The 18973-nt window shown below is 43.5% G+C and overlaps 2 non-coding genes across 2 annotated transcripts; both read right to left on the bottom strand.

Moving 5' to 3' along the window:
- Positions 1 to 17217: 17217 nt before the first annotated feature.
- trnap-cgg (transfer RNA proline (anticodon CGG)) lies at positions 17218 to 17305 on the bottom strand. Its single transcript is given in 2 exon segments — positions 17218 to 17253; positions 17270 to 17305. It is a non-coding gene; the product is annotated as a tRNA-Pro (tRNA).
- Positions 17306 to 18078: 773 nt separating this feature from the next.
- trnan-guu (transfer RNA asparagine (anticodon GUU)) lies at positions 18079 to 18152 on the bottom strand. The gene has a single exon. It is a non-coding gene; the product is annotated as a tRNA-Asn (tRNA).
- Positions 18153 to 18973: the final 821 nt, after the last annotated feature.

Genomic DNA, 18973 nt, shown 5'->3' with positions numbered 1-18973 from the left:
CTGATGTTTCAAATCTTTTCCGAAAGACAGAACAGACAAACATTTCTCCTTCCACATTCAAAGGCCGATGATATTCAGGTCCTGATGAATCGAGTGACTCTGTCAGATCTTGACGTGGTCTTTGGTTTGAGTTTCCTGTCTGCAAATCCACCCCTTCAAATACCCTGTAAAAGGAGTTTATAAAAGTTATCACTGTAAGTACAGGATAAAAATTTAGAACAGACAATTCTCGTTTCTATGGAACATTCTTTACTCTCTTGTTCCTCAAAGCTATAAATCCCCATCCCACACACTCTCCCTCCTCCCTGAGCTGCAATCCAAACCCATCACATCATCTTTCAGTGGTGCTAAACCATGAGTGAAAGGGTGAGAGAGGAATGTGAGAGTGAATGTGAGAGAGTGAATGTGAGAGAGTGTGAAAGAGTGAATGTGAGAGAGTGAATGTGAAAGAGTGAATGTGAGAGAGTGAATGTGAGGGAGTGAATGTGAGAGAGTGAATGTGAGAGGGTGAATGTGAGAGAGTGAATGTGAGAGAGTGAATGTGAGAGAGCGAATCTGAGTACAGCAGTGGGCTCGGTGTGTAGAATGAAGTGGGGCAGGTGGAGCATGTTTCAGTGGGGCAGCAGTGATCATAATCTCATTAGGTTTAGAACAGTTATGGAAAAGGACAGGGGACAAACAAATGTGAAAATTCCTAACTGGAGGAGGGCTAATTTCAGTAAGTTAAAAAGGGATCTTGTCCAGGTGGATTAGAATCACAAATTGGCAACAAAACAGTAATTGACAATGGGAGGCCTTGAAGGAGGAGTTGGTTTGAGTACAGAGCAGACAGATTCCCACGAGGAGGAAAGGAACGGCCTCCAAAGCTGGAGATCCCTGGATGACAAAAGGTGTAGAGATCGTTATTTCTCCTTCATTTATAGACGCTCCCTGACCCACCATTATTTCTCCTTCATTTATAGACACTCCCTGACGGATCAGCATTTCTACTTCATTTACAGACGCTCCCTGACCGATCACTATTTCTCCTTCATTTATAGACGCTCCCTGCCCCACCATTATTTCTCCTTCATTTACAGACGCTCCCTGACCGATCTCCATTTCTACTTCATTTACAGACGCTCCCTGACCAATCACCATTTCACCTTCATTTGCAGACGGTCCCTGACCGATCACCATTTCACCTTCATTTAGAGACGCTCCCTGAGAAGTCCCAGTTTACACCGCGCATGCGCGGGTCCGCGGCCTTTTGTTGAGAGTTGGTCCGGAGCGAAACGGGAGAAACCGGAAACCGGCGGGTAGTGAGGGGGGATAATGTTCACTGTTTTATATTCGGGTCTGGGGCCGCACTCGGGGTTTGTGAAGCCTGAGCCTGGGCCTGAGCCCGGACCCGGGCCCCGGGGTTTATTGATCCTCTTGCTCCGATCCTCTCACCTGCACCGAACGCGCTCGTCCCGCAGCCTCGACTGACCGCGCATGCTCAGGACACACTGCCTTATCATGAGTCACTAATGCGCATGCGCACTCTGCTCCTCTGATTCAGATAGGGCACAATCTCTACCGCGCTGCATGCTGGGTGCTACAGCCGCCATTGCTTATCGTAATGTCTGTACGAAAAGCAAAAACATTTGAAGCAGGGAGAGCGCGTTTGGATCAAGGATAATGAAATAAACTGAAAGCCCAGCCCTTCGTGCCATTTAAACCGGCACAAACACACGGCATAGAAGCCCCCCCCCCCCCCCCACACACACTTTGGTGAACTCCAGAAAATATTTTATTCGGTAACTTGTATTAATTTCGTTTTATTAATTGTTGCAACTGACGGGTTCAATTAATGTTTATTTTCCAACTGCACCTCAGAACCGTCAGTTTCTCCATTAATCCCGCCATGGTGATTAACGAGATATCCGGAACAAAAGGAGCAGCAGGAATTTATTGCAATTTCCTGTAACGAGTTGGGTGCCACAGCGATCAGTGCTGGGGCCTCAACTTTTTACAGTATATAATAATGGCTTGGATGAAGGAACAGAGTGTCTTGTGGCCAAATTTGTTGATGATACAAAGATATGTGGAAAAGCAAGTTGCGATAAGGACACAAAGTGACTGGTAGATGGAATATAATGTGGGAAAATATGAAGTCATGCACTTTGGGAGGAAAAATAAAAAAGCAAAATATTATTTGAATGGAGAAATACTACAAAATGCTGCGGTACAGAGGAATCTGGGTGTCCTCGTACATGAAACATAAAAAGTCAACATACAAGTGCAGCAGGTAATCCGGAAGGCAAACGGAATATTGGCCTTTATTTCGAGGAGGTTGGAGTGTTAAAGCAGGGAAGTCATGCTACAACTGTACAGGGTGCTGGTGAGACCACATCTGGAGTACTGCGTACAGTTCTGGTGACCTTATTTAAGGAAGGGCATACTTGCATTGGAGGCAGTTCAGAGAAGGTTCACTCGGTTGATTCCGGGTATGGAAGGGCTGTCTTATGAGGAAAGATTGATCAGGTTGGGTCTATAATCATTGGAGTTGAGAAGAATGAGAGGAGATCTTATTGAAACATACAAGATTCTGAGGGGACTCGACAGGGTAGATACTGAGAGGTTGTTACCCCTCATGGGGGAATCTAAAACTAGGAGGCATAGTCTCAGAATAAGTGGTCGCCCGTTTTAGACGGAAATGAGGAGGACTTTCTTCTCCCAGAGGGTTGTGAATCTTTGCAATTCTTTACCCCTAAAAGCTGTGGAGGCTGAGTCATTGAATACATTCAAGGCTGAGTTCGACAAATTTTTGATTCGCAAGGGAGTCAAAGGATATGGGGAAAGGGCGGGTAAGTGTAGTTGAAGTAAACATCAGATCAGCCATGATCTCATTAAATGGCGGAGCAGGCTCGAGGGGCCGAATGGCCTACTCCTGCTACTATCTCTTATGATCTTATGGTCTTATGGTAAATTGACTGGAGGGATGAGAGAACAGTTGGTCCTCCAACCAATCGGAGTGTGTGAGGGGCGTGAGTTGCGGCACTGAATGGGCGGGTCTAAGCCCAGATGTCCCCATGTCTGAAGCATCATCGTAAAAAAATAATTTATCTTAAGCTCCAGGAGCAAACTCGACCTTTCTGTTGTGGCTTGAAACAGATGAAACCAGATGAGGTGGAGCAAACATTTCAACATTTGTTGGATAAACACATTAATTAAGAATAGCCAACATGGATAATTTGAGATAACTCGAGTCTTCTGATAAAGGGAATGTAGCGGTGGTTGTGCAGATGGATTGTGCAAAGGTATTTGATAAGATGCCGGACAGGAGGCTTGTTGATAAAATTAATACTCACGGTATTAAAATGAATGCGGCAGTGTGGATAGGAAGTTGTGTAAAGGGCAGAAAACAGAGAGTAGTTGTTAATGGATGTTCTTCAGACAGGACAGATGTAAACAGTGGTATCCCCCAGGGTCAGTGTTGAGACCATTGCTCTTCTCAATACAGAGAATGATCTGAGCTTGGGTATGTGGGACACAAGGTGAAAATCTCTCGATGACGCCAAATTTGGCAGCGTGGGGAACTGTGAAGAGGAGTCAGTGACGTCATTGTGACGTCCACAGGTTCGGAAACAGGCAGGTGAAGTTTAATGGAGAGAAATGTGACGTCATACATTTTGAGAGGAAGAAAAATGAGATGAAATGTAAACTAAATGGTCAAAGTTTTAAAGTAGAGGAGCAGAGAGACTGAGGGGTGGAAGGTTCTAACTAATGCATTGTCTTATTAATTAACAAGTCTGAGAGTCAGCAACTTTAATACCTTATTAAGAAATATATGAACAAATTCTCTTTCCTCTACCGTACCGGAGTAAACATGCAAGTCCCCCGTGCAGACGAGATGAACCCTCTGGATGGAACATCAGGCACCCTGAGCTTGATCTCCGGTGTCTCCACTCCCGACTGCCCCTTACATCAGTATCCCATCACTTTTATACACTGTAGTGACCCAACCCTGTCACTGGAGCTGGAACTTCCCTTGTCTGTGGTTTACAAGGACACATTGCTTGGTTCCTAGCAGTTATTTTTATTCAGTAGCATTCTCATGACCCCTGAACTACCTTGCTTACTGTTAATTAGAATCATGGAATCAAAGGAATTTACGGCACAGAAAGAGACCGTTCGGCCCATCGCGTCTGTGCCAGCCGAAAAAGAGATATCCAGCTTAATCCCACTGTCCAGCTCTTGGTCTGTCGCCTTACAGTTTACAGCACTTCAAGTACATACCCACGTACTCTTTAAATGCGACGAGAGTGTCCGCCTCTACCATCCTTTCAGGCAGTGAGTTGCAGACCCCACAACACTTGGGCGAAAGAATTTCTCCTCAGCTCCCCAATAATCCTCCCATCAATCACTTTAAATCTATGCCCCTGGTTACTATCCTCTCTGTGAAGGGATATGGGTCCTTCCAATCCACACTAGGCCCCTCATAATTTTGTACACCTCAATTAAATCTGCATTCAGCCTCTTCTGTTCCAAAGAAAACATCCCCAGCCTATCCAATCTTTCCTCTTAGCTAAAATTCTACAGTCCAGGCAACATCCTTGTAAATCTTTCTTGCCTTGCATAAAATGTCTGCTTTTGAAAGTCGTAACATTGATCAAAGTCTGCGTTAAGTTTTCTTGCCATTTGTGTCAAGATTTGGAAAAGATCTGTTACCTGACTCTTTTAATGTTGCCGACCTTTAACTGTAACTCACAGTGTCTGAGCAGTTACCGTTATCATTGGACTTTTATGTATCTTCTTGTGCTCCATCTTCTGAACAACACAAGCTGATAACAGCAATGTTTTCTTCAAATGGAATCCCAGTGTGAAAAAATGCACAATTTCAGAGCGAAGCATCATATGCAAGATTGGTGGGAGATGCGACTGGAGATAATGGGCCTGGGGCAGTGAGAACATCTCTTGAGCATTAAGATATTCAGTATCCGAAGAAGCAGGGAGATGAGGTCGTTGTGTCTATTGATCCAGGTATCTGCAAAATCCATCGTCTCTCAATGCCCAGCATCATTCTTCCCCTCTCCTGCTTTCCAGTTAAGGTTTTTTTACTCGTTCAGTCGCAGTATTTGCTTTGAACATCTAATTCACCGGCATCTGGAGGAGCAGAGGAAGCTGGAGATAAAGTAGTGACAGAAACAGAAGGAGATGGCTCGTGATGGCAGAATCTTGTGTGTGTCAATTGCTTCAAGTGAGACATGACAGTCCTGCGTTGCCTTGCACCTTTCCCAGGAGCTGCACTGATTCGGTGCGTGCGTTTTGGAAATGGAAACAGTTCCACCAGCAGCTTGTGGTAATATTTCCCCTCACTGTCCATTTCATGTACCTGCCGACCCGCACTTGGTGCTGTCGTTGTCTGAACAAGTCTTTCATGTTCGAACAGTAAATTCCATTTTGTGCGAGCAACTTGTCTGGGACGAAAGTGACGTAAGTTTCAAAGGGACAAGTCGGAAAGCAGCGTTGGTCTGCTTGCTTGAATGAAAATTGCAGCAGATTCGCTGGTGGTCCAGTGCTGAGGACTCGGTGCTCTCACCGCCGCGCCACCATGTTTGATTCCCGATCAGGGAACTTGACTTTCCTGGTGTTGTTCAAAATAGCACCAACCAAATTCCCCCGACTGAGCACAAAGCTCGGTCCTGATCAGCCTGAGCAATTTCACCGCTCCTGCCTGAACAGCCAGCAGCCCATCATTCTTCAATTTTACAACCCATAAGAGCGATACACAATGCACTTTCTTGCCTTCTGTAAAATGCCTCCTGTTCGAAAGTCGTGCCGCTCATCAAAGTGTGCATGAAGTTTTCTTGCCATTTCTGTCATGATTTGGAAAAGATCTGCTGCCTGACACTTTAAAGGTTGCCAATCTTTAACTGTAGCTCACAGTGTTCGAACAGTCACTGTTATCATTAGCCTTTGATGTATCTTTTTGCTCTCCATTTCCTGAACAACACCAGCTGATCACAGCATCGCTTTCTTCAAGTTGAATCCCAGTGTGAAAAAATGCACAATTTCAAAGCTAAGCAACGTGTGCAAGATTGGAATGAGAGTGCGAGTGGAGATAATTGGCTTGGATCAGTGATCCCTTCAGCATTCAGACATTCATTATCTGAAAGAAGCACGGAGATGATATTTTTGTCAGTGTAGAAAAGAAGCAGGGAGTTGAGATCCGTTTGTCCATTCATCCTGCAAGAGACAAAATCCTTCGCCTCTCAATGCCCAGCATCTTTCTTTCCAATTCCTTGCTCTGCAGGGAAGTCTTGGTTTCATTAATTCTCCGAGTTTGCAGCAAACATCGAATTCACCTGGCAGATCTGGCCGTGTCTTCTCGTCATAAGTCCTCCCATCGTGTTGACATCATGCTAGCAACTCCAGATCAGCTGTCTTATGTTCACGGAATGCATTCGAGCCAGTTTTCTGGAACAATATATCGAGGAACCAACAAGGGAACAGACTATTTTAGATCGAGTATTGTATAATGAGACAGGATTAATTCGTAATCTTATAATAAATGATCCTCTGGGGAAGAATGATCATAATATGATAGAATTTCATATTGATGTCGTTAAGTCCGAAACTTGGGTCTTAAATTTAAACAAAATCAATAACTTAGTTATGAGGGGTGAGTTGGCTAAGGTGGTTTGCAAAATTAGATTAAAAATATGATGATAGATAATCAATGGCGAACATTTAAAGAAATAATTCATAATTTCTCAACAAAATTACATTCGTTTGAGGATTAAAAACACCACCGGAAAAGTGGCTCAACCTTGGCTAACTGGAGAAATTAATGATAGTATTATGAAAAAAGAGGTTTATATTGTTACCAAAAAGAGTAGTTAGCCTGAGGATTGGGAGGGTTTTGGAAATCAGCAAAGGGTAACCAAGAAATTGCTAAAATGGGAGAAAATAGAATGAGGGTAAACCAGCAAGAAATATAAACATGGATTGTAGGAGCTTCTCCAAGTATGTATAAAGGAAGAGATTAGCGAAAGTAAACATGGGTCCCTTGGAGACAGAGGCAGGAGAATTTATATTGGAGAATAAGGAAATGGCAGAGACGTTAAACAAGTATTTTGTATCTGTCGTCATAGTAGAAGACACAAAAATCATACCAGAACTATTGGGGAACCAAGGTTCCAATGAGAGTGAGGAACGTAAAGCAATTAAGATTAGTAATGAAAAAGTACTGGGGGAATTAATGGGACTAAAAGCTGACAAATTCATTGGCCCTGGTGGCCTACATCCTAGGGTTTTAAAAGAGGTGGCTGCAGAGATAGTGGATGCATTGATTTTATCTTCCAGAGTTCCCATGATTCTCGAAAGGTCCCCATGGATTGGAAGGTACCAAAAGTAACCCCGCTATTCAGGAAAGGAGGGAGAGAGGAAACAGGGAACGACAAGCCATTTAGCCTGAGAATAGTAGGAGGGAAAATGTTAGAATCTATTACTAGGGACTTGATAACAGGACGCTTAGATAATCATAACATGATTAGGCACATGCAACACGGTTTTGTGAAAGGGAAATCGTGTTTAACAACTCTCTTAGAGGTTTTGAGGGTGTAGATAGCAGCGTAGATAAGGGAGATCCAGTGGATATAGAATATTTGGATTTTCAAAAGGCAATCGATAAGGTGCCACCCAAAAGTTTGTTAGACAAGATTAGGGCCCATGGGATAGTGGGTAATATATTGACATGGATTGAGGATTTGTTGATGTACATAAAAGAGAAAGTCGGAATAAACAGGTCATTTACGGGTTGGCAGGTTTTAACGAGTGGGGTGCCGTGAATATCAGTGCTTGGGCCTCAGATATTTACAATCTATATTGTTGACTTAGATGAGGGGACCGAGTGTAATGTATCCAAGTTTGCTGACGAGACAAAACTCGGTGGGAAAGTAGGCTGTGAGGAGGACGCAAAGAGGATGCAAAGTGACACAGAAAGGTTAAGTGAGTGGACGAGAAGTTGGCAGATGAATTATAACGTGGGGAAATGTGAGGTTATTCACTTTGTTAGGAAGAATAGAAAAGCAGAATATCTTTTAAAAGGTGAGAGGCTGCAAAATGTTGGTATTCAGAGGGATTTGTGTGTCCTTGCACACGGATCACAGAAAGTTAACATGCAGGTGCAGCAAGCAATTCGGAAAGCAAATGGTATGTTGGCTTTTATTGCGAGGTGGTTGGAGTACAAAGATAAGGAAGCCTTGCTGTAATTATATAGGGTTTGGTAAGACCACATCTGGAGTACTGTGTACAGTTTTGATCTCCTTACCTGCGGAACGATACACTTGCCTTAGAGTGGATGCAACAAAGGTTCACTCGATTGATTCCTGGGATGAGAGGGTTGTCTTGTGAGGAGAGATTGAGTAGAATGGGCTATATTCTCTGCAGTTTTCAATAATAAGGTGATCTCATTGAAACATATAAAATTCTTAGAGTGCTTGACAGGTTAAATGCTGGGACGCTGTTTCCCCCAGCTGGAGAGTCTAAAACTAAGCGTCATAATCTCAAGATAATTGGCCGGCCATTTAGTACAGAGATGAGGAATATTTTCTTCACTGAGAAGGTTGTGAACCATTGGAATTCTCCACCCCAGAGGGCTGTGGATGCTGAGCCATTGAATAGATTCAAAACTGAGATGGATAGAATGTTGGACACGAAGGAACTCAAGGGATTTGGGGATGGGTCGGGAAAGTGGAGTTGAGGTCGAAGATCAGCGATTACCTTATCAAATTGGCGAAGCAGGCTCGAGGGACTGGATGGCCAACTCTTGCTCCTTTCGGTCCGCTGGAAAAGCAGAGCTTGCCAGCTGTTTTAAAACTTTTAGCCTGAACAGGGACTTGAGCTCTGGACCCGCAGATCACTGCCTGTTTTAAAAGTCTGATGCTCTGCCGACTGAGCTATCCAGGCTCGCTGCTTAATTCGTTTCCATCATACAGATTCATGGTAGGACTCAGAATTATCCCTGTCGATGTCCAATTCGAGTGAGGATCCCTTTTCTCCAATTTTCAGCAACGTGTTGAGGAGAATCCTTGTTTCTGTTGAACATGATGAAAGAAACATAGACAGCGAACTCGTGATTTTGCAATTCTTCTTGGTTGTACAAAATGTGTTGTCATTCGTTAGCAGCAATTAAAAACAACACTTTACCCAATGGCTCCAAAGCTAAACTTGTTCCACACTGGAGCTGGAAAATGCCTCTCGACCTTTCAGCCGATCAACAATTGAAAGCTGAATAATTTCAACCGTCACACCGTGACACCAGGCAGCAGATTTGCCTCCCGAATTTTCCCTACACGACACTTCAAACCGATGAATACCTGCTTCACGGAAAGAAGAATTGTGTTTTGGTTCTTCAGATTTAAAGATCTCGTGCCGGCCGCTTTACCATTTCATCTATCACCAATCGCCCTCTCTCCCTCCCAGAAACAAATAAACTCTCACCTGCTGTTGCAAGACGGGAGGTCAGAGGAGTCTCAGTGCCCACATGGGGACATGAAGAAGTCGATGCGTTATGGAACCGGTTGTACCTTGAACTCCAGTCAAAATGTTTGGAAGGTTCAACAACTTTAGATGGAGCTGAAATTCACAACTCCACCATTTCTCGAGGGTATAATTATTGTAGAAATAACGCGCGCTGACCGATTGCTCCACTGGAGCCGCGCACGGTCTGTGTCACCAGTGCTCGCATCAAACAGCTTCATCCTCGGTCTCTCAATTATCGCTTCGTGATCTTTCCCACACAGAAGCCTCCAACCAAGAGGCGATTCGTTAAACATCCGCAGTGACCTTTAAAAGCCGTGGCATCTGAAACAAAACCCCAGATGATAAGAACTTTTAATTATATTATTATTATTAACTTAAGGACAATTATTTTGATGCTACTTTGTGGATTTGGGGAAATTGGGAGCTGAAACTAAGAAACTCTCTCTGGGCTGTCGTTGATTGAAGAGATGGGCATTATTTCATTTAAAAACCGAGGCTCGGAACTTTCTGATGCAGAAGTTTGACAGAAGATTGTGGTTAGTGGCAGTTGACGGGGAGATCTGGAGGAGAGGGAGAAAAGTCAAAGTCACAGCTGTGACAGCTCAAGTGCTCTGCTTATCTGTAATATTTAGAAAGTAATGTAAAATACAAGACAAACCAGTTCGGTGTGGTTATTACTAAAAGTCCCGGGTTCAAAGACGGATTTGTGAAGAGGGAACGGATTTAACCGCCAGACCGAAATCATTCCACATGAATCTGAAGCGTCTTGCGGAAAACGGCAGTGCGAACTGTTATGTTCGTGTCATGACTTGAAAGACCCTCCAATTACCGACAGTGTCTTTGAACGAGTTGTGCAGCCAAACCGCGATAGAAGCCGCTTTGCATTCGTCAAACGTGTAGGTGACGATATTGGGGTGGATAAGGGTCGATTTCAATTATTTGAAATCTCACCACGTGACCCGAAGATTGACGGCAGAATCGAGTTTTTCCTGTAAGTCCTGAATTGAAGGGAAAGGCGCAACAAGCAGGTCGGAGAAATGAAGAGCAGAAAATGTGGATGAAACTTGCACGAGTGAAAATCCCTGTATGTTGGAAGACTCAGTCCCCAGTGGTGGAGAGGATTGGTATTTCAAGCTGTTTCACAGCTCGCACACACACCATTGGCTCATTTAATCACCTTCAACAACTCGATTACATCAAAACTTAATCTTCCACACACAAGGAAATACAAACCTTGTCTGTGCAACCTGTCCGACATAACTTAACTATTTTAGCCCCGGTATCATTCTGTTGAATCTGCGCTGCACCCCCTCCAAGGCCAATATATCCTCCCTGAGGTGTGGTGCTCAGAACTGAATGCAGTACTAGAAATGTGGTCTCAGCAGAGTTTATATAACTGGAACATAACTTACACCCCTTTGAATTCCAACTCCCTTAAGATAAAGGCCAACATTCCATTAGCCTTTTGGGTTATTTTTTGCTACTGTCCACTGACTTTTAGTGATTTCTGCACTTGGACCCTTAAACATCTTTCCTCCTACACAGTTCCTAGCTTCGAACCAGTTGGAAAATATTCTAACCTATCTTGCTTCGGTCTGTTGTGGGAAAAAATCACCACTCGGAGTCAGACTTAAAGATTCAACATGCAGTTTATTGGACAAAGCTTTGGGAGAAGGACTGGACACTCCGTAGTGAACGCAGCTACCTTCTCAACTTTAAAATGGTTGTCATGCTTTTTTATACCTTTGAAATACAGATTTCAGTAGCTTTTACATCATAAATCTTGATTACACACATTAACCAATTAAGTCCGCACAGCAACAACGGACAGTTTATACATTAACCAATTAAGTCTGCATAGCAACAACAGACTGCTTACGCATTAACCAATTAAGTCCGAACAACTATTATCACCTTAAGACAGCATGCCTTTGTTTTATGCAGTCTGGTGCTATAGTTTTTATCAGTTCGTTATGAAATGTCCATTGTATTCTCAGACTGCAAGCCAGTTCTGGAATGTACAAACTCAACACTTTCAACTGTCTTTCCCACAGTCACAGAATCCATTTTATTTAATAGTGTCCCTTTGTTAATAGAATCCATTTTGTTTAATTAAGTGTCCATTTTATTAGTAGTCAAGCGTTATATTTAATCCTTTAATTAAGGTTAGTCTAATCTACACAAAGCGCATTTCAGTGTGGTTTTAGGGTAAATACCACTGTCATGTACCCATAAGTCACTTCATCGTTGCCTTTAATTCAACAGTCCAAAATCCACGCTAACAGGTCCAAAGTTCATACTACCTCATATTGAAAGATTGAACAGACTGGGGCTCTTTTCCATCGGAAAGAGAAGGCTGAGGGGTGACCTGATATGGGACTGCAAGATTATGCAAGGGTTTGATAGGTCAGATGCAGAACAGGTGTTTGAACCTTTGGTGGTGATGATTCAAAAACTTGGGGCCGTAAATAAAAGATAGTCACTAAATAATCCAATATGGCATTCAAGAGAACCATATATACCCAGAGACTCGTTAGAATGTGCAACTCGCTACATCAAGAAGTAGTTAAGACGAATAGCATGGATGCGTTTACGGGGAAGCTAGATAAACATATGGAGGAGAAAGGAATAAAGGAATAAAAGGGTTTGCTCATAAGGTTAGATGAAGAGGGGTTGGAGGAGGTTCGTCTGCAGCATAAACACCGGCAGAATCTAGTTGGGCCGAATTGTCTGTTTCTGAGATGTACATTCTATGTAATTCTATGTAAGCTCCATCTGCCACAGTTTCACCAACTCACTTAATCTATCAATTTCCCTTATAACTTTATGCTCCGACCTGCACCACTCACTGTGCCTCCTAACTTGGTGCCGTCGACAAACTTGGATATACGGCTCTCATTCATTCATCTACGTCATTTATCCATATAGTAAAAAGCTGATGCCCCGGTTCAGATCCCTGGGGGACACCACTAATCACATCCTGTCAATTTGAGCGCAAATCCATTATCCCTACTCTCTGTCTCCTACCTCCCAACTAACTCCCTACCCATGTCAATGGGTTGTTTTAATTTCCATGTGCTCCCATTTGTGTTAACAGTCTCTTATGTGGCACCTTATCGAATGCCTCTGGAAGTCAATATACATATAACACCCATAGACACTCCATTATCTACCACGTTATTATATCTTCAAAAAGTTCAACTAGTTTCGTTGGACTTGACTTCGTCTTTACAAATCCATGCTGGCTCTCTCTGATCAATTCCTGTGTATCCAAGTGCTCAGTCATTCTTTCCCTCGTAACAGATACTGGTAACTTCCCCACAACAGACGCCAGAATAATAGGTCTGTAATTTTCTATTTTATCTCTCCTCCCCTTCCTAAATAATGGAGTGACATTGCTAATTTTTCAATCCATGGAACAATTCCTGATTCAAGAGAGTTTTGAACGATCATGACTGAAGCATGTACAATTTCCTCACCTGCTCCTTTTAATTCCTTGGGATGGTAACCATCAGGCCCTGGAGATTTGTTTATCTTTAGTCCAATTACTTTCTCCATTACCATTATTTTACTTGCACTGAATCCCCTTGATTTAATTTCAGTTTTCCTCGTGTCTCTGGGATATTATCCTCATCCTTTTCTGTGAGTATTTCGCAAGTCTGCCATTTCCTGAATTTCAATTACAATATCCCCCCCATCCGTCTTTCAAGGGCCCACATTACTCGAAGTCACCCTTCTTTCTCTTTTTACACTGTAAATGCCGTGAGAGTTGTCCGTATTTTCCTTCACAAGTTTTTCTCGTTTTCCCTTTTTGCACCTCTTAAGATTTTTTTTAAAATTTCAGCACCACGATAAACAACACTTCGCTGTGAAATTTGCTTCATTAGTTCTTCAGTGTCAGAGCGAGAATTGTCTGATCCTCTAAATTATTTAATGTAACAAACAAACACAAGCAAACATATCCATCCGTGTATCAACGCACTGATGGACACACACAGATAAACACAGACTGAAACGCAGGCAGTATCGGGATTCACAGGGAAACGGGCAACCGAAATAGACAAAGATGGAACAGTCTGAACCCCCAACAGAATGTGACGTGTGGCTGATAGATATTAATGAGAGGAGGTGAAAACCACAGCCAGGAATTGGCTCCGTGGCTTAGTTGGTTAAAGCGCTTGTCTCGTTAACAGGAGATTCTGGGTTCAACTCTCAGCGGCGCCTTTATGTAATTTATGATGTTGAGTAAATCTGACATGCGAAAACAGACAGTGTGGTGTTTGTCCTTGTTCAGAGAGCCAACACAGAATTGATCAAAATGTTTCTTCAAAAATGACCTTTCAATTTTCAGATCGACCTCTCATGGAATGTGACCGTCGCACGTCAATGAAAGGACACGTTCTTGTCTCTGGGCTGGTTGAGGTCGGGGTATAATTCTCGATTCGAGAGTCGAAGCCCGAATTTAACCCGGGACTTTTGATCTTGACCTGCGGTTCAAACTTTTGCAAAGAGGGGAAAGAAGTCCCCAGATCACTCCACTTGAATCTCAAGCACCTTCGGAAGAAGTTCAGTTCAAACAATCAGGACTTTAAAGGCACCTCAATGACCTGCACTTTCATTGAACGAGCTTTGCTTACAATTGCATCCGACCTTGAAACCGCTCTGGGCTTTCATCTCACTGAAGCAGAGTGTGTCCGCTTTGTATCTGTGAGCATGTCGGTGACGAGGTTCGCTTTGATATTGGTCGCTTTCAATTTTTAAAATTTCACCAAGCATCGGGGAAAAGAAACCGAGAATCGAATTGTCCCTGCAAGTGATGAATTGAAGGGATTGGTGCTCCAAGCAGATCTGGAAAATGCGCAGTGCAGTCGCTCAGGAGTTCCAAATCCACCCCCTCTCCACTCAGCGATCATATTGACTGAGCTTTACCCTGGCCCAGTGTCACCGCGCTGAAATCGAGTATTTATCCGGCACGTTTCTCTTAACTTCATAGTTGCTGATTTAAGAGTGAAGACCGGCTCGTTGGATTTTCACTCCTGCAAGCTTCAATCATTCATGTTGGACTGACAGTAGACAAATGTTATATTGGTCACTGCAACCTCAAAGATTAGCTGAGTGAATTATTGGTTCAGTCGGTAAATTCTTCACCTGTCTCGTGGTGCTATCGTTTGACGCGAAGGTTTGATGGTTTGAGCCCTAATTTTATTTTCCCTAAGGATTCATCACCTCAAAGTTCCAGGGTTTCAATGTGTGTTTTGTCTGCAAGAAAATGTACCGTGATCATTGCCGGCTGAGCAGGGCTGATATTCCACCATTTACCCTGTGGTCGGAGAGCAGGCACGTCAATCATATAAAGGAAGGAACTTTGGCTTCACGGAAATCACAATTCATAACCCATTTATTTTAAGCGGGTTTATTTTAAATGAGTTAACGCCTGCCTTAAATGGTCGACTCAGGACAGTCAGACAAAGAGGTTAAATCTTCAGAGAATAATTACCACAGTCATTTTTAGACTGGATGCCGCACGGCCACTTTGCTATCAGTGAACAGAGCCAAGAAAGACCAAAGTGCTGTTTGCCCCTCTCAGTGTGGCCCTGAAGGACTGTTTCCAGGCTGAAGTTCTGTTCCCATCGGACGATCCTGCCCCCAGATTGTCCTTTCTGAGCTCCAGTCAGGTGATGCTAAACACTCAGGTGGGAAAGACCAAAATCTACAACAAGATGTTTAAAACAAAGCTGATTTATTCAACAGATATCCAGAAAATTAAACTCCAGCCCAGTTATAGGGGTTATTAACATCAGAAGAAACAAACCCGAAATGTCAGAATGAAAATGGTTCAGTTCTGGATGGGATTAACAGCAGAATCCAACTCCTGCAGTCACTTTTGAACTCCCTGGTGTCTCAGCACGTGTGATGACTGAGTGAATCCCTTCCCACACACGGAATCATGGAATCATAGAAAATTACAGAACAGAAGGAAGCCATTCGGCCTATCGTGTCTGTGCCGGCCGAAAAAGAGCTATCCAACTAATCCTACTTTCCAACAATTGGTCATAGCCCTGTAGATTACGGCACTTCAAATGCACATCCAAGTACTTTTTAAATGAGTTGAGGTTTTCTGCCTCGACCACCCTTTCAGACAGTGAGTTCCAGACCCCGAACAACATGTCCGCTTTTGTGTATCCTGTTACTTTTTCACTGCTATCCGGAAGTCCATAAACAACTCCCACCAAAGTCTTGTATTCTATTCTGTTACTCATTTCTACGCAAAGCCTTTCTCCTGCGTGCTCACCTTTACTGATATCTCTTCTTTCCAATGCAGTAATAGTATCCCTCATCAATATCGCTGCTCCACCGCCTTTTCCAATGTCCCTATCCTTTCCAAACGGCTTATAACTTGAAATATTTATCTCAGTCATGCCCAGTTTGTCGTCAGGTCTCAGTGATGAGCACTACGTCATGCACTATAAGCTTAATTTACGCTTCTAATTCACTTGTTTTATTTCTTATGCTACGTAAATTAGTGTATAGAACATTTAATTGGGCATTAGAACTTGTCCGACCTTTATGCCCTGATGTTGTGTTTAACATACTTGGTAAATAAGGTTGGTGAGCTGCAGACACAAGTGGTAACATGGGATTATGTTATATTGTCAATAATGGAGACCTGGTTCAAACAAGCGGAGGATTGGCCACTTAGATATTGCAGGCTACAAAGTATTCAGGAAAGGCAGGGAAAAAAAGGAGGGGGGGGCGGGGCTGGAGGGGAGCAGGCACTATTGATCAAAAATACTGTGACAGTGGTGGAAACGGTTGACATGCTTAAGGGTTCAAAGGCATAATCTATTTGTTTAGAATTAAGGAACAATTGAGGAGCTATTACGGTGCTGGGTGCATTCTATAGGGGGACCAAATAGTGGGAAGGAGACAGAGGAGCAAATTGGCAGGTGAATTGGAGAAAGATGCAATAATTTTAGAGTAGTGATAAAAGGGAACTTCATTTATCAGAATATAGACTGCGAAATAGCTGTGTAAAAGTCAAAGATGGCGAGCAATTCCTGAAATGTGCACAAGAGAAATTTCTTAATCCATATGTTTTCAGCCCAACGAGGAAGGAAGCAGTGTTGGATTTATTGAGGGGAAAGAAGTGGGGCAAGTGGAGCATGATTCTCTGGGGGAGCATTTGCAGCAGGTTTAGTGTAGTTATGGAAAATGCAAGGAAAAATCAGGTATGAAAATACTCAACTGGGAAGAGCGAATTGCAGCGAGTTGAAAAGGGATCGGGTCCAGGTGGATTGGAATCAAAAATTGGCAGGTAAAACAGTAAATGAGCAATGGGAGGCTTTGAGTGAGGAGATAGTTCGGGTACAGACTGGATACATTCTTACTCGGGGAAAGGTTGGGCATGGAAATCGAGAGCTCCCAGGATGACAACAGAGTATTTGAGACAGCATTTTGTACATTCTGAATAACAATGTCCGGACAGGTGTGCCCGCGGTTATCAACCACAACCTCGTCACCTCCACGCTGACAGATAAAAAGCGGCCACATTCTGCTTCAGTGAGATGAAATCCGAGAGCGGTTTCAAGGTCAATTGCAATTACAAGCAGAATGCATTCAGAGGACGTGAGATCATTGAGACACCTCCAAACACCCTGCCAGTTTGAACAGCAGCTCAAGATCAAAAGTCTGGGGGGGAAATGAGGGCTCGTCCGGGATTTGAACCCGGGATCTCTCACATATTTTAAACAACAAACCCGAAGCGAGAATCATACCCCTAGACCAACGAGCCCGCTGAAAAAAGAAAGCAACAAGTAGTGGTTTCTGAGTATCAGCGGCCACTTTCCCCAAATCTCCCTGAAAGTACCGCAAACAAAAATGTGTCCGTACATTAGTGAAGAATCATAAAGCCAATTTCTTCACTGTTGTGTTTTGTTTAGGTCTCCTTACGCTGATAAAGATGATTGGGGACAGTTGATGAGTTATGGGTGTGAGGGCGCAGAAACTCCGGTGTGAGGGCGCAGAAACTCCGGTGTGAGAGCTCAGAAACTCCGGTGTGAGGGTGCAGATGCTCGGATTTAAAGGTGCAGATACTCTGGTGCAATGGTGCAGATACTCCGGTGTAATGGTGCAGATACTCGGATTTAAGGGTGCAGATACTCGGATGTAAGGATTTGTTGCCGCGACTGAAATGCGGCTTAGAACTGTTGTTATTATCCAAGGCAGCTCTGCAGGATCCTTTCATGATCTCTCACAAATCAACTGAAACCCATCGGAATGTGAATACAATTTTGCGTTTCCAAAATTAAAGGGAGTGACATTCATTGTGGAAACAGTCTGGCGTCACTCACTGCAGAAATATCCATGTCAGAGTGAAGCGGCTCTCCTGCAACCTTCGAACCTTGTCGATCAAGAAGAATTCAGATTTCCGTGAAGCCAATCACAGGTGAAATGATGGAAGATCGGCCGTGCTCAGCTGGCCATCGAAACCGGGCATTTGTTTTGCAGCCAAAACAAACATCAGAACCAGGAAATGCGAGACCATGAAGATAAAAGTTACCCCACCGTCCCTGGGTGGGATCAAACCACCAACCTGTCGGTTAACAGCCGAACGCGCTAACCGATTGCGCTACAGAGACAACACACGTTTGCTGTTGAACTCCTGATTCAACGAACTAAAAATTCAGGTTGCAGCGATCAAAATAAATTCTCTCCACTATCAGTTTACTTTTCCAAAATAAAGTGTGTGAAGTTTGCACGAATGAAAATCTGTGTTCTATTATTCCTGAACATTAAACTCACCTTGCCATTAAACACCTGTCTGTTGGAAGACTCAGTCCCCTCGTGGTCGAGAGGATTGATTTCTCGAGCTGTGATTCTCCATTCTCTGTTCCAGTAATATTCAGGTTTGCTGAAAATGAGATGAGATGAAATGAGCAGGTCCGACGAGCAGGTCTGTGACACGACTCGGTGTTTACAAAGATGTCTCTTGCACTTACAGTGAAGCGGACGGCAGTTTTCACTCTTAAACCACGAACCATGATGTTCAGAAAAAGTGTGGCCGAGACATACTCGATTTCAGCGCGGTGACACTGGGTCAGAGTAAAGTTCAGTTCATGCGATTGCCGAGTGGCGAGAAGGTGGATTTGGAACTCCTGTGCGGCTGCACTGCGAGTTGTCCAGATCTGCTTGGAGCGATATTCACTTCAATTCATCACTGACAGGGACAATTTGATTCCAAGATTCTTTTTCTCTGCTGCTTGGTGAGATTTCAAAAGTTGTAAACGACCCATACCGACCCCAAACTCGTCACTTCCACTCTGACAGATGTAACGCGGTCACACTCTTCACTTCAGTGAGATGAAAGCCGGGAGCGATTTCAGGGTCGAATGCAATGGCGAACAAAACTCATTCCAAGAAAGTGCAGGTCATTGAGGTGCCTTTAAATTCCTGATTGTTT

This window comes from Heptranchias perlo, chromosome 20, assembly GCF_035084215.1.
Source record: "Heptranchias perlo isolate sHepPer1 chromosome 20, sHepPer1.hap1, whole genome shotgun sequence".
Taxonomy (NCBI): Eukaryota; Metazoa; Chordata; class Chondrichthyes; order Hexanchiformes; family Hexanchidae; genus Heptranchias; species Heptranchias perlo.
This window is presented reverse-complemented; position numbering and strand designations above follow the sequence as displayed.